The sequence below is a fragment of the Capricornis sumatraensis genome, chromosome 15 (assembly GCF_032405125.1).
Source record: "Capricornis sumatraensis isolate serow.1 chromosome 15, serow.2, whole genome shotgun sequence".
NCBI lineage: Eukaryota > Metazoa > Chordata > Mammalia > Artiodactyla > Bovidae > Capricornis > Capricornis sumatraensis.
The window spans coordinates 44,661,904-44,677,204 of record NC_091083.1 but is presented as its reverse complement, the minus strand read 5'-3'; the positions used below and the strand labels follow the sequence as shown (position 1 = coordinate 44,677,204).

Genomic DNA, 15,301 nt, shown 5'->3' with positions numbered 1-15,301 from the left:
GGCAATTTTCCCCTAACTTGGGTAAAATCATCTTTCTGGCAAATAGGAAAAGTTGAATCTCACTGGATGTCAAGAGGCTTGAGTGTATTTCTAATTATCCTGGGGTCTTAGATGTGAGTCTAATGGGGTCCATTAAAACCTCTAGAGAAATGGTCTGCAGAAACAGCCAGTTAGTACTGATAAGAAATGCAGAGATAGAATGATTTGCTCCTTTGGCATCCAGATGACTGAGTTGTTAACAGAAGGGGAGTCCTTTCCAAGCCTTGCCTCCTGTCCTTTCCAGCCCAGAGCAGACACCAGGAGACGAATCTGGTCACATGAACTGCACAGCTGACCTCTGGATTCTGAGACTCTGATCTTCAGAAGTGAGGAAGGTATTCTGAAGGTGATGATGCCTCCTGGGTTCACACCCTGAGAGGGTGTCCAGCTAAGAGAGAAGGGGGCCCCTCTGAAGGCAGTGGCCTGAGTGTAGAGGTGACACAGGCAGACAAGGGGCCGCTGCTGCCCTTGAGGAACCAGAAGGCAGACTCAGGAGGCAGCATCTTCAGCATCGCTAAGCCTCTGATGCCAGGACAGCCACAGAATCCCCTCAAATCCGCCAAGCCTGGTATGTTCGAATGATGATATCATTGCTGACATGTCTTCTTGCAACTACTAAATGCTTTGATCTTCCAATGTCAATTGGTTTTTCTGTATTTGAGATTCAGTCCTTCAGGCATCAGAAACCAAGTTGTAAAAACACAAGTCATGGTCATGCAGAATTTCACGCAGCTTCCCGAAAGTGCCGGCCTGACTCCAAGACTTCTGGGTAGGCTCCATGTCCAGACCGTGAGCAACGTCTGCTCTGAATGTCCACTGCCACACAAACGTCACAAGGCAGAAGTCTCCCAGGTGGGTTTTCTGGTCAGACTCGTGAGATCAAAATGTGATTATGGATAGGAGGATGTGCTTTGGGAAAATCCAAGGGAGCCACGAGTTTAAGGAAGTGCTTTGACAGCAAACACCCTCCCTTGTTCCCTCCCCAGGGGTAATGTTTCTTTGTCTATTTTATGGCCTTCTGTGATTTCGGCAGAAACTACAGTATATTCACTTTAGAGGGTAACATGATCAGATTGTGGTAGCCACACTTCGGGATAGACCTGTTCCCTTACTGATTGTCTCTAATCAGCAGCCCCTCTGGGACCCACTGCTCAATCTTCATCTGCTCCCTGAGAGATAATGATTTTTCACAGGAACCCCCAGGGAGTTTCAACATTATTGAGAAGGAAGGTCTCTTTTAAGATCAAAATCACCCTTAATAGCTGTGTTTCTTATAGCCATTGAAAAATGGAAAATGGTACTGTGAGTTCAGTTCACATTTTAAAGTAAACCTGAATGTTACTAAATCTGGCTTAAGGAGATGGCTACTTTAGTTTGAAAAATGGTCCATATACTATTTTAGCAAATTCAAAGAATGCTTTCTGTTTTAGGCTTCGGTATTTATAATAATGTCACGTTCTTGACCATTGATGAAATCTTGGCCATTGTGCCGATAATCTAATGTCAGTGTTTATTTTCTAGTGCACGTAAACACTGATGGGTTTACAACCCGTGGCATCCAAAGTTCAGTGAAATACACCTCGGTTAGGAAGCATAGTGTCACTCAGCCCACAGGCCACGCTCTTGGGGGTAATTCTGCTTCTCCCCAGAGATCCTCTGCCCCACAGGCTGGAAAATTACCACTTTAGTATATCCTATCACCTGTATTAATCGAGGTGTTCCCACGTATGAAAGACAGCAAGGTGAATGGCCCTGCTCCCAGGCCAGGGTGTGGTCTGTGCATCTGGTGGGTTTTCACCCCTGGTCCGGAAGATGCTACAGGTCCAGGTGGTCTGAATTAGCAATAAGCATCTGAGCCTTCCCCGGAGCGCTCAGACCAGCACTGCTGCAGTCACCTGGAGTTTCTCTTGTTCTAAACAGAGTTCAAAAATAACTGTTTTGATGAGTCAGTGTCCAGAATGGTCTTACTACCCCCACTGTGTACCTAGCACAATGTTCAAGAAAGCAAAAAAACCCCTGGGAAGCTGACTTCAAGAAAGTACAGTTCAGGAGGAAGAAGATGGCAGCCACCTCAGTAGCTGCTCGGGGAGCCGCCGGCACCAGCCTGGGGGCCTGGAGCCATCGCCCCCGACTGGGAGAGCCGGGACGTTTCCTCGGGGACCAGCTGTGCAAGCTGATGGGAGCGTGGCTCTAGGAACAGGCTCCAGGACAACCGCTGAGTCGTACATTGCCAAGCTGATCCCTGTTCACGACTGTATTTTCTGCTGCCCCTCAGGCTCAGCAGCTGATACCCAGGCAGGAGCTGACGCAGTCACTTATCAGCTTGGATTCTGCAGCATTGAACTGAATGAGCCTCCACTGGTACACACGGCGGCCAGCCTCCTTAAGGAGATTTGTCCCTGATACCAAGAAGGCCTGATGGCAGGAATCATCACTGCTGGCTGGGACCCCAAGAAGGGGGTCAGGTGTCCTCAGTGCCCATGGTGGGTATGATGACAGGTCTTTGCCATCTTAGGCTCTGGGAGCTCCTATATCTATGGCTATGTCAATGCCACCTGCTGGGAAGGCGTAACCAAGGAAGAATGCTTGCAGCTCACTGCCAGTGCCCTCCCGCTGGCCCTGGAGCAGGACAGCTCCAGTGGAGGGGGGACTGCCTGGCAGCCATTGCAGAATCAGGGGTAGAGCAGCAGGCACCTGTGGGAGACCAAATTCTCCAATTCACTGCGGCCATATCACCACCGCTCTGAATCCTGAGACCCTAAGATCCAAAAGAGACACCCCACACTGCTACAACATGCAATAAACAGTTTGTCAGTGAGGAAAAAAAAAGAATGTGCAGTCCATTTTGTTGCCAAATTGAAGGATTTGCAGGAAAGAGGAATGCTACACAGTGAGAGAAAGGAACCAGGAGTTTCAGTTCAGGGGACTAGGGAGGGGAGGCAAAGGAGGGACATTTAAACTCCGACAAGAAAGAGCTTGACTGGATGTGGAAGGATGGTGTCCAAGTCAACACATACAAATTCTGGCCCCAACCCATGCCTTAGAGGTGACTCAGTGTTCAAAATGCTGATTTATCGGATACTAAGCATCTTCTGGTCCTTTCCTTTTCTGTCTCGCATTTATTACACCATAGCCCCACTGCAGAGGTAATGAATGGCCTGAGGTCTGGCTGACTCCGGAATCCGTGACTGTCATGACCCCACATGGCCCCCCAGAAGGACAGGTAGGGACCCAATAAGTAACAAGAAAGGAGGACTTGAGAAGGAAGCCCAGGAGAGAAAGGCCAGGGTTAAGAATGTGTACCTGCTTAGACTGTTTTCCTGGAGAATTATTGTGCTGGGCTTGAAGGTGATACACCCAGAGCTTTACCCCACAGATACAGAGAAGGGTATTGAATAGCAGGCTGTTTTGGTAACACTGCACCCTACAGTGCAAAATGGATTCTGACCCAAGTACAGCTGGTAAGAGTTGATGGGAGGGTGGCAGAGAGGATGCCCAGTAGGGAAATATTTTGATGAAGAAATGATAGTTAACACTGGAGGTCATACAATCTCAGATAAAACAAATTAGGTTGGAATCCATGGTTAGCATTTAGTGACTGTGTGACTCTGGGCAAAGGAGCCAGGCTCTCGGAGCCTTGGTTTCCTCATCTGTAAAGTGGAGACAATAATATTGCTTGTCTTGCTATGTTCATTAAAATCTTAGATAATGAAGATAAAGCACAGCCCCTTGCAATGGCAGGCATTAGCAAACAGAAGCATCTATTACTCTTGTCTTACTCTCTCTGATTAGTCCTGGGGTGGCTTTCCGGAAAGCTAGCTGGAAATTTCTGGAAGGGATCATCCTATTTCCTTTTGCAGGGCATCCCCTTATCTTCACAAATCCCTTCTATTCTTTGCTGTTGTTTTCAGATGTGGCTCTAAGTCGGTGAGCACTGAGAAGGTCTAAGAATGAACATCCCTCCAGCTCTGCTGTCCCTCATCTAAGTTACTTTTCACTCGTTGGGTAACTGTCACTGGCTGCCGCTGCCCCTGTCCTGGTAGGGTAGGAGACCTTCAGAGTGACGTAGGGGAAGAAAGAAACTTTGTAGCTAGAGCCCTTAATCCCCTCCTTTCTCATCCCCATAGATCAGGATAAACCTGAGAACTGGCCCTCACATGTGGAGATGAGCCACAGCTCTGTTGGAAGAGAACCGGGGGGGCCTCACCCACAGGAAGGCAGAGCTGCAAAATCCCTCCCCTCCGCTGGGCTGACAGCACACGGGATGCCAGGAATAGTGGGCAGGGGGGAGCTTCAGCCAGGCTGAGGGCAGGGGCTAATGCAGATACTGGAGGTGGCGAGGTGGGTGGTTCATGGCTGTCACCGAGTCATTTCTTTTTCCTTTCTTTTGGCTTCGCTGTGCCACATGCAACAAGTGGGACCTTAGTTGCCTACATGGATACGCTGCTAACTCACTTCTGTTGTATCCGACTCTACGTGACCCTAGGACTGCAGGCTGCCAGGCTCCTCTGTCCGTGCGATTCTCCAGGCAAGAATACTAGAGTGGGTTGCCATGCCTCCTCCAGGGGATCTTCCCGACCCAGGGATCCAGCCTGCATCTCTTATGCCTCCTGTACTGGCAGACAGGTTCTTTACCGTTAGAGCCTCCTGACCAGGGGTCAAACCCCTGCCTCCTGCTTGGGGAGTGTGGAGTTTTAACCACTGGACCACCAGGGAAGTCCCATGTCACTCATTTCTTAAGGGAAAAAAAATGAGAGAATTTAAGATTATTTGTTGATCACCTGAATAGACAGGTTTTGCTTCCACAGGAAATGTTTGTTTTACTTCCTGAGATCTTATCCACTGGGAGCCAGGTCAATCTGGCTCTGAGTCTTCATGCCCCTGGGAGCTGGAGGAGAGCTGAACTTAGAGATCGTGGTCAAGGACCCTCCCGCCCGGGGAACCCTCCCCAGTGAGAGCTCTGGGTTTCCCCTCATCTCCTAAATGGGTCTTAGTACCAGGTGCATATTAAAATCACTGGCGGTAAAGGGAGGGAGGGGGTGCTTCTTCAAAACTTCTGTGTCCAGCTCCCCTTGAAAACTTAGAATTGCTGAGAAGGGGGCCAGAAATACATAACTATGATAATCCTCTGATGGGAGCATTTCCAGGGCAGAGATGAAAGGCACCCTTCTCAGAAGGTCTGCTATTTACCAACCCACCTGGATGGTTCTGTCTTGGCTGACTTGTGGTGAAGGGGGCTTGGTGCCCAGGGATGGGGAAGCAGCACTAGCCAGGCATCCTACCTCCCCTTCTCTAGGACAGTGCCCAGTACCCGCTCTCCTTCTCTCTCCTCCAAGGTTTTTTTTTTTTTTTAATTTATCCACTCTTCTTAAAAATGTATTTATTTATTTTACTTTACAATACTTTATTGGTTTTGCCTTACATTGACTTGAATCCAAGGGTCTTTTAAGACAGATTTTAGATAGGAGTGGTGGCCCAACAGAAAGGACGCACAGGAGGGGTGTGGGGTTTTGTTCTCTGCTTTTTCCCAAGATTAGTTTCCTTTATGTTGGCCTTTTTCAGAGAAGAATAAAACAGGCATTCATTTTTGCAGGTATGTTTACATTTTCTAAATGCATTTCTTCCCTAGTTTAATGCTTTAAGAAATAAAAAATGCTTCTTCTTCCAAATATAATATCTGCATGAGAAGTTAGAACCATCCACATAGCAAAAAAAAAAAGAGAGAGAGAGAGAGAGAGAGAGAGAGAAACATTCCTGGTTATGACAGAGCTGACCTCGGAAGCTCTTCATTCATTCAGTAGCCCCCATGGCCAGGCAGTCCCCATGCCAGACTCCAAGCCTCGTGCAGCTCTGAGGCTGCACTATCTTTAGACTAGACATCCCCCAGGTCACTACAAGGAAAAACTGGTCTCTCAGGTGTGTGTCTGTGAGTGTGTGGGTGTGCATGTCTCCTGAGCAACTTCAGCTGGAGAAATTCTACCTTCATCCAATTTACATCAACTGGTGCCTGATGGCCTGCTGAGAACAGGCCCCCAGGATCTGCCTCTTTCTGGGAACCTGCCTGGCAAACCCACTGAAGGTCTAAGGCTACCCACCTGAGCCTGACTGAGGGCTAAATTCAGTTCAGTTCAGTCACTCAGTTGTGTCTGACTCTTTGTGATCCCATGGACTACTGCACTCCAGGCTTCCCTGTCCATTGCCAACTCCCAGAGCTTGCTCAAACTCAAGTCCATTGAGTCAGTGATGCTATCCAACCATCTCATCCTCTGTCGTCCCCTTCTCCTCCCGCCTTCAATCCTTCCCAGCATCAGGGTCCTTTCCAATGAGTCAGTTCTTCACATTAGGTGGCCAAAGTACTGGCATTTCAGCTTCTGCATCAGTCCTCCAAGGAATATTCAGGATTGATTTCCTTTAGGATTGACTGGTTGAATTTCCTTGCAGTCCAAAGTATTCTAGAGTCTTCTCCAACACCACAGTTCAAAAGCATCAATTCTTCGGGGCTCAACTTTCTTTATGGTCCAACTCTCATATCCATACGTGACTACTGGAAAAACCATAGCTTTGACTAGATGGACCTTTGTTGGCCAAATAATGTCTCTATTTTTTAACAGCTGTCTATGTTGATCATAACTTTTCATTCAAGGAGCAAGCATCTTTTAATTTCATGCCTGCAGTCACCATCTGCAGTGATTTTGGAGCCCCCAGAAATAAAGCCTCTCACTGTTTCCACTGTTTCCCCATCTATTTGCCATAAAGTGATGGGACCTGCTGCCATGATCATAGTTTTTTGAATGTTGAGATTTAAGCCAGCTTTTTCACTCTCCTCTTTCACTTTCATCAAGAGGCTCTTTAGTTCCTCTTTGCTTTCTGCCATAAGGGTGCTATCATCTGCATATCTAAGGTTATTGATATTTCTCCTGGCAGTCTTGATTCCAGCTTGCACTTCATCCAGCCTGGCATTTTCCATGATGTACTCTGCATATAAGTTAAATGAGCAGGGTGACAATATATAGCCTTGACATACTCCTTTCCCAATTTAGAACCAGTCTATTGTTCCATGTCTAGTTCTAACTGTTGATTCTTGACCTGCATACAGGTTTCTCAGGAATCAGTTCAGGTGGCCTGGTATTCCCATCTCTTGAAGAGTTTTCCATGGTTTGTTGTGATCCACACAGTCAAAGGCTTTGGTGTAATCAATAAAGCAGAAGTAGATGTTTTTCTGGAACTCTCTTGGTTTTTTGATGATCCAACCAATGTTGGCAATTTGACTCTGGTTCCTCTGCCTTTTCTAAATCCAGCTTAAACATCTGGAAGTTCACAGTTCATGTACTATTGAAGCCTGGCTTGGAGAATTTTGAGTATTACTTTACTAGCGTGAGATGAGTGCAGTTGTGCGGTAGTTTGAGCATTCTTTGGCATTGCCTTTCTTTGGGATTGGAATGAAAACTGACCTTTTCCAGTCTTGTGGCCACTGCTGAGTTTTCCAAATTTGCTGGCATATTGAGTGCAGCACTTTCACAGCATCATCTTTTAGGATTTGAAATACCTCAACTGGAATTCCATCACCTGCACTAGCTTTGTTGGTAGTGATGCTTCCTAAGGTCCACTTGACTTCCCATTCCAAGATGTCTGGCTCTAGGTGAGTGATCACACCATCATGGTTATCTGGGTTATGAAGATCTTTTTTGTATAGTGCTTCTGTGTATTCTTGCCATCTCTTCTTAATATTGTCTGCTTCTGTTAGGTCCATACCATTTTTGTCCTTTATTGTGCCCATCTTTGCATGAAATGTTCCCTTGGTATCTTTAATTTTCTTGAAGAGATCTCTAGTCTTTCCCATTCTATTGTTTTCCTCTATCTCTTTGCACTGATCACTGATTTCTCCTTGTTATTCTTTGGAACTCTGCATTCAAATGGGTATATCTTTCCTTTTCTCCTTTGCCTTTCACTTCTCTTCTTTTCTCAGCTATTTGTAAGGCTTCCTCAGACAACCATTTTGCCTTTTTGCATTTCTTTTTCTTGGGGATGGTCTTGATCACTGCCCCCTATACAAAGTCACGAACCTCCATCCAAAGTTCTTCAGAGACTATCCGCTCTAACCCCTTGAATCTATTTGTCACTTCTACTGTATGATCATAAGGAATTTGATTTAGGTCATACCTGAATGATCTAGTGGTGTTCCCTACTTTCTTCCTTTTAAGTCTGAATTTTGCTATAAGGAGCTCATAACCCTGAAAACCATCCCATGTGCCCCTGGGTCCTGCTGGGGCCACTCTGAACTGCTTTTCTGAGTCTCAGGTAGAACTTGGTGTCATTTCTGGCTTATGGCTGTCCCCACTTCATTTACTGTGTGGCATTTGTCAAGTCTCTTTACAGATAAGGAAACCAAGACTCTAAACTGCCAAGTGAGAGTCAACTGAACAAGAAATCTGTAGTTATTAGGTCTTTTAATAAGACTACAAATAAGACTTTTGTCAGCTAAAGGTGAAGAAACTCTAAGCATGTTACCATGTGTATGTACCTTAAAGGCACTGAAAGTGAAAGTGAAAGTCGCTCCGTTGTGTCCAGCTCCTTGCGACCCCATGGACTATACAGTCCATGGAATTCTCCAGGCCAGAATACTGGAGTGGGTAGCCTTTCCTTTATCCAGGGGCTCTTCCCAACCCAGGGATTGAGCCCAGGTCTCCAGCATTGCAGGTGGATTCTTTACCAGCTGAGCCACAATGGAAGGCATAAAGACATTATGCCAAGTGAAACAGGCCAGTCACAGGGAACAGACATGCACAATCTCACTTACAGAAGTATCTAGAATAGTCCAATTCACAGCAACAGAAAGTAAAATCATGGTTGCCAGGAGGTGGGAGAGGGACAAATAAGGAGTCAGTGGCTGATGGGAACAGAGTTTCGGTTTTGCAACATGTAAGAGTTCCAGAATTGGATGCTGGCGGTGGTTGTACAATAATGTGAATATACTCAGTGCCACTCAGCTGTACACTTAAAAATGACTGTGATTATAAGGCACTGGAAGGACTGATGCTGAAGTTGAAGCTCCAGTATTTTGGTCACCTGATGGGGACAGTCAATTCATTGGGAAAGTCCCTAATGCTGGAGAAGATTGAGGGCAGAAGGAGAAGAGAGCATCAGAGGATGAGATGGTGACATGGCATCACCAATGCAATAGACATGAACTTGGGCAAGCTTAGGAAGATGGTTAGGGATAGGGAGGCCTGGCATGACACAGTCCATGAGGTCACAAAGCATCAGACACAACTGGGAGACTGAACAACAACAATAAGGCATATGTTTTATCACACACGCAAAAAGAGACTGACTCTTGTGTGGTCCTTCTTTCTAATTTCTTTGTTTTACTACCTTCTCCAATAATATCTGCATCTACCTAGAAGGTATCAACATCTACCTAGAAGGATGTCTGATTATCCTGGAGAATAAGGATTAGGATCCAGGGATTCAGAGAATTTGAGGGCGAATTATTTACAAAACTCCAGGAACTTTATTGTTTGGTTGTATGAATAAGGCCTGCAAGGAATCATGTGAACATGAAAATGATTTGATTGGTTGAAAAAGAGGTATTAATAACCTTTAATTTTAACAAAAATTTTTGTAGTAGTCTCTGCAATACCAATAATTTAAATGCCCAAAACTACATTTGTTTTCCAGATAATATAGGAAGCGGGTCCTGACTCACTTTCTGTACCCAAAGCTCCCTGGAACATCTCACGTACATTTGCTTGTCTTGCCTTTTTCAAGACAACTAGAGGTTAGAGACGAGCAGGTGACTTCATCCCCCACAGCTGCAGGAGAACACCTGGGAAGGAGGGAAGGCTGCTGAGAGGGGGAGCGGTTTGCATAGAACAAACTTCAGCTGACAAAATACAGGTAATCAAACAAGAAGAGGCAAATTGCTCGTGAACTTCTGGAGTCCATGAACCTGGTCATGATGGTTCAACTGGCCAAGGAGAACTCACCACAGCCCCCAGCCGGCTTCAGAGACACCACAGAAGCCCATTGTCTTCCAGGCAGAGGATGGAGGAGAGAAAGAGTACAAATCTACTTCCACACAAACCCCACTTGGCATCTGGGGTCACAAGGACCACAGGCCCCCTGGGCTCAGGGAGGCGCCCACAGTCGAAGATGCCAAGCCTTCCGAGAAGGCTCAGAGACCTGAAGACCCTGCCCTCGTGTGTTTGAGTGTGAGGGGTAGTGTGTGAGTGTGTGAGTTTGTGTGTGTGCTGAGTGTGAAGATATGTGTGTGTGGGTGTCTGTGTGGGTGTGCAGGTGTGTAGGAGTGAGTGTGGGTATATGCTTATGAGCGTGTGAGCTAAGAGGAGCATGAGTGTGTGGTAGTGAGTTGTCTGTGGAAGAATATGTGTATTTGCACATGTCAGTGCATGTCATTCACATTTGTGTGCACATATGTGAGTGTAGGTGTGCGATGGACGTGACTGCGTGCCTGTGCCTGTCTGTGTATATGAATGTGAGCACACACTCATGTGTGAGTGTGTATGCACAGGTGCCATGGGCGTGAGTGTGCCCCAAGCAGCCCCACAAGGCTCTCCTGGCACCACCCCCAGGCCTGTGTGCACCCCTCCCCGCAGGCACACGGGAGACCCTTGGGCCCTTCTTTTCTGTCTGAAGGTGGCCCCTCAAGTGTCGCGGGGCTTGTTTGGAGAGTGTCCCCTCCCTAGTTAAGCCTGTGTGTCCCTTTGAAAGGCAGACTGTGGACAAGATGTCCAGCCCCCGGCTTTAAAATAGCTGCACACATTTTCCTCTGCCCTTGAGACGGAGTCGGGCCCTGTGGCCTCAAAATCCATCCTCAGGTAAACACCCTGTGACAGGCAGCAGGCCGGGGCCAACCGGTGTGGCCGCAGCTGTGCCCGCCCGCGGCGCCCGGCACCAGGCCCACGGCCATGGGGGAGGGGGTGCTGTTGTCCGTGCCCCTGGGCTGTGGGCAGCCAGTATTTTCCAGAGCTCACCAGGGAGAAGGTTTCAGAGGGAGTTCCATGCAGATCAGTTCCGTCGGAATCTGTGGCTGTTTTGTTCAAGAATTTACGGGCCTCATGTAAGAATTCCCTTGAAAACGTTAGATTGAATTCTAATCTAAAACTGTAAATGTCTGAAATCTCGTAAAACTCTTTCGATCTTAAAATAGTAGCAGTTCGTCACAGGGACAGAGGAGGCCTTCAGCTGAAGTAGGTCAAGGGGCATCCAGATTTTCCACAGTTGTTGCCAGGCCGTGGGCCACACGCACTGAAGGGGTGGTCTTTCCTTGTGTCCTGGGGACACTGAGACACCTTGGTAGGACAAGTCATTGCAGCTCCAGGGAAGTGAATTTGTTGCCTGAGCAAAACATGAAAATGAAGCTAAGTTCCCTCACGTTTGGCTGAATGGTTAGAACATGCAGGGCGAGCAGAGGAGAGCGGGAGTTGGCCACACAGGACAGGAGGGCTCCTCGCAGCACTGAGGGGCATGGAGGGGGTGAGCCAGCCCCCCTGCTGTCTCTGGAACACTCCTTGGAGGAGATCAGAGAGCCAGGGTTTGAAATAAAGATCCACGGGGCTGGCTCTTTACTGCTGAGCCACCTGGGAAACTCCAGTGAAGTTGGTAGTTGTTATGAAAAGAAGGAAAGGGACTTCCCTGGCAGTCAAGTGTTTAAGACCTTGCCTTCCAGTGCCGAGGGTGTGGGTTTGATCTGGTCTGGGAGCTAAGATCCCACATGCCTCTCAGCCAAAAAGCCAAAAAGACACAATAAAAGCAATATTGTAACAAATTGAGTACAGACTTAAAACGGTCCTCATCAAAAAAGGAAAAAAAAAATCTTAAAAAAAAAAAAGGGAAATAATCCCCAGGACAGAGACAGGATAAGGGCAAGGAAAGAGAGGGAAATGGTGAAACTGGAGAAATCCTAGGTGTCAAGGAGATGGGGTGCCCCCCACATCCATGCAGCACCCCTTTGTCCAGGGCACCTCACAGCTTCTTCTGCAGTGCCTACACCTCAGAGCCTGAGGTGTGCAGCTTGTGCCGCCCAGGTTGGAAGATCCAGGGAGTGACAGCACTGGAGCATTATGGGTAGTGATGGACTGGATGGGAGGACAACCGGCACAACTTCCTCCCCCACTGAGGTCCCCGGCACCGTCCCCTGGAGGCTTAGCCAGCCTGTCAGTCACAGTAGTCTGTGGTTCCTCCCTGTCCTATCTCCCCTCCTGACTCCCCAGCAGCTTCCTAGCATCACCCCCCAACCACCACTTGCAAGTGAAACCTTATTTCTTGGTCTGTTTCTCAAGACCCAGACACTATTTTCCTAGCTTTTCTGCGCAATTCCTTTTTATTTTCATTGAAATATAGTTGCTTTCCAATATTGTATCAGTTTCTGCTGTACAGCAAAGTCAATCGGCTCTCAATATACAAATATCCTCTCTTCCTTGGATTTCCCTTCCATTTAGGTCACCACAGAGCACTGAGAAGAGCTCCCTGTGTTGTGCAGTAGGTTAGCATTAGTTTTCTGTTTTACACATAGTAGTGTGTATATGTCAATCCCAGTCTCCCACATCACACCACTCCTCTTCCCGATTGGTATTCATGAGTTTGTTCTCTACATCTGTGCTTTGCACAGTTCTTCAGAGAGAGATATACTAAAGCCATGGAGACACTCCGAGGTGAACCCTGAGAAATCAGCACTGCAGAAACTTATTCGACCAGGAAAACCATTTTCTACTGAACATCTCACACTACTGCTGTTCTTTGACACCAGCCTGGAGAAATGTTGCCTTAAATGTATATGCTAAATGAGATTTCACCTGCCAGAAAATCTATATAAGATGAATTAGTTACTCAGCTACAACCTCCCAACTATGTCATGATCTTGGTGACAGGTGAAATTTTCAAAACAGACTTGAAAGTATGCCTCCTCTCCTGAACACCAGGAGACCAGATCTCTCTGTATAAGTGTGGGAGCCCCTGGCCTTGTACCAGCTTCAGTTTTGTCACCTGTGCCAACAAGAAGCCTTGTTTTAAAGAATGGTTGTTTTGTCTCTGAAAAGGTGAAGATTGTGTCTCTGAAACATGCACATTGTTCCAACTAAAATGGGAGAATTTTGACCCACTAAAAACACCCAGGCTTTTGCTTCTCACACTTGAGCATGTACTGGCCCTCCCGAGTCATACAGTGAAAGCATGCAGAAAAAAAAACAAACAAAAAAAATGAGTCTGTACTCAATCACCCATAGAAACACTGATGCTGAAGCTGAAGCTCCAATACTTTGGCTACCTGATGCAAAGAGGTGGCTCCTTGAAAAAGACCTTGATGCTGGGAAAGACTGAAGGCAGGAGAAGAAGGGGATGACAGAGGACGAGATGGTTAGATGGCATCATTGACTCAATGGACGTGAGTTTAAGTAAGCTCTGGGAGATGATGGACAGAGATGCCTGGTGTGCTGCAATCCATGGGGTCACAAAGAGTCAGACAACTGAGCGACTGAGCGACTGAACAAGAACAACTCAACCACCTCACTAGGGAAACTGCAGAAACTTCGCAGAAAACCTGTGAAGAGCTGCTTCAGATTTCCATCTTTTCCACAGACTCTCTTATGAAAGGGAAAGGTTTGGGAAACATGAATCTAAATCTTTAGTATCCAAAAAAAGGCCCAGAGAACCAGTAAAGGTCTCATTGTTTAACCAGGCACGTGGCTAAATGAATCATGTCTTCCTGACTCTGCTCGTACATCTGAGACATCTCTGATCTCTGTCACCGATACTCCAGGGAAACGGGAGGATGGAGAAAGTTGTGACTTTTGTTCCTAGTTCTTCTCTTAAAACATCTTTCCCCTGCCTGCTCACCATAGTCCAGCAAAGACAGACAGATCAGATGACTACATTTGAGAAAATACGAAAGAGTTGAGGATTCCTAAGCTGTTTAAGAAAATGATAGTAAATTCCACACAATAAAACGTTATGGGAGAGAGTGAAGTCTAGCACAAAACGTCAACATGAAAATATGTTCATTGTTCAATTTAAAAAAATATTCAATTCACTTACATAAATGATCTCATTTTTAATCCGAAAAGATTGCCAGTAAATAGTTGTTTTTAGAAGACAGGGTTAGAGCAAAATCTCAAGCTAATAACCTTCCACCTGAAAAATACAAAAATGGTAGAGCAAAGTAAACCCAAAGCAAGCAGAAGGAAGGGAATACTAAAGCAGAAATAAGTAAATCAGAGAATAGAAAGTCAATTAAACTAAAACTTGGTTATCTAAGAAGATCAACCAAAAATAAACTAGCTTTTGGCTAAACTGGCCAATAAAAAAATTACTAAGGTCAGAAATCAAACAGGGGCCACTACTACCAACCTCACTGAAGTTAAAAAGGGTTATAAGGAAATACTATGAATAATTGCAAGTCATTATTTAGGTAACCTAAGTGAAATTCTTAAAAAGATACAAACTATTAAAAATGCCCAAATGAGAAGTGGAAACCTGAACAGACCTATAAAAAGTAAAGAGATTGAAATAGTAATAATAATAATAACTACCTATGAAGAAAGGCAATGGCAACCCACTCCAGTACTCTTGCCTGGAAAATCCCATGGACGGGGGAGCCTGGTAGGCTGCAGTCCATGGGGTCGCTGAGGGTCGGACACGACTGAACGACTTCACTTTCACTTTTCACTTTCATGCATTGGAGAAGGAAATGGCAACCCACTCCAGTGTTCTTGCCTAGAGAATCCCCGGGAAGGGGGAGCCTGGTGGGCTGCCATCTATGGGGTCACACAGAGTCGGACACGACTGAAGCGACTTAGCGGCACCAGCAGCATGAAGAAAAGCCCAGAACAAGATTTCTTTGCTGGTGAATTCTACCAAATGAATGAAGAAAAGTTAACATCAATTCTTCAAAAACTCTTCTCAGTGGAAAGAATAATGCCCACCTTATTCTTGGGGTCATCATTACCCTGATTGCAAGGCCTTAGAAAAATATCACAAGAAAAATAAAACTACAAGTCAATTTACCTAATGACCAAATAAAAAAAAAGCTTCAACAAAATAGTAGTAAACCAAATTTAGCAAAATATAAAAAGAATCATGAATCATGACCAATTGAGATTTATCCCAAGAATGCAAAGATGGTTCAACAGAAAAAAATCAATCAATGTAATACACTTTAGTAATTGAATAAAGGATAAAAACTACATAACCATCTCACCAGATACAGGAAAAGCCTTTTTAAAAAAGCCTGAAAAACCTTTCAGAT

At 46.0% G+C, this 15,301-nt stretch overlaps 1 pseudogene; it reads left to right on the top strand.

Annotated features, from left to right (window-relative positions):
• Positions 1–2,098: 2,098 nt before the first annotated feature.
• LOC138091817 (proteasome subunit beta type-6 pseudogene) lies at positions 2,099–2,786 on the top strand (annotated as a pseudogene).
• Positions 2,787–15,301: the final 12,515 nt, after the last annotated feature.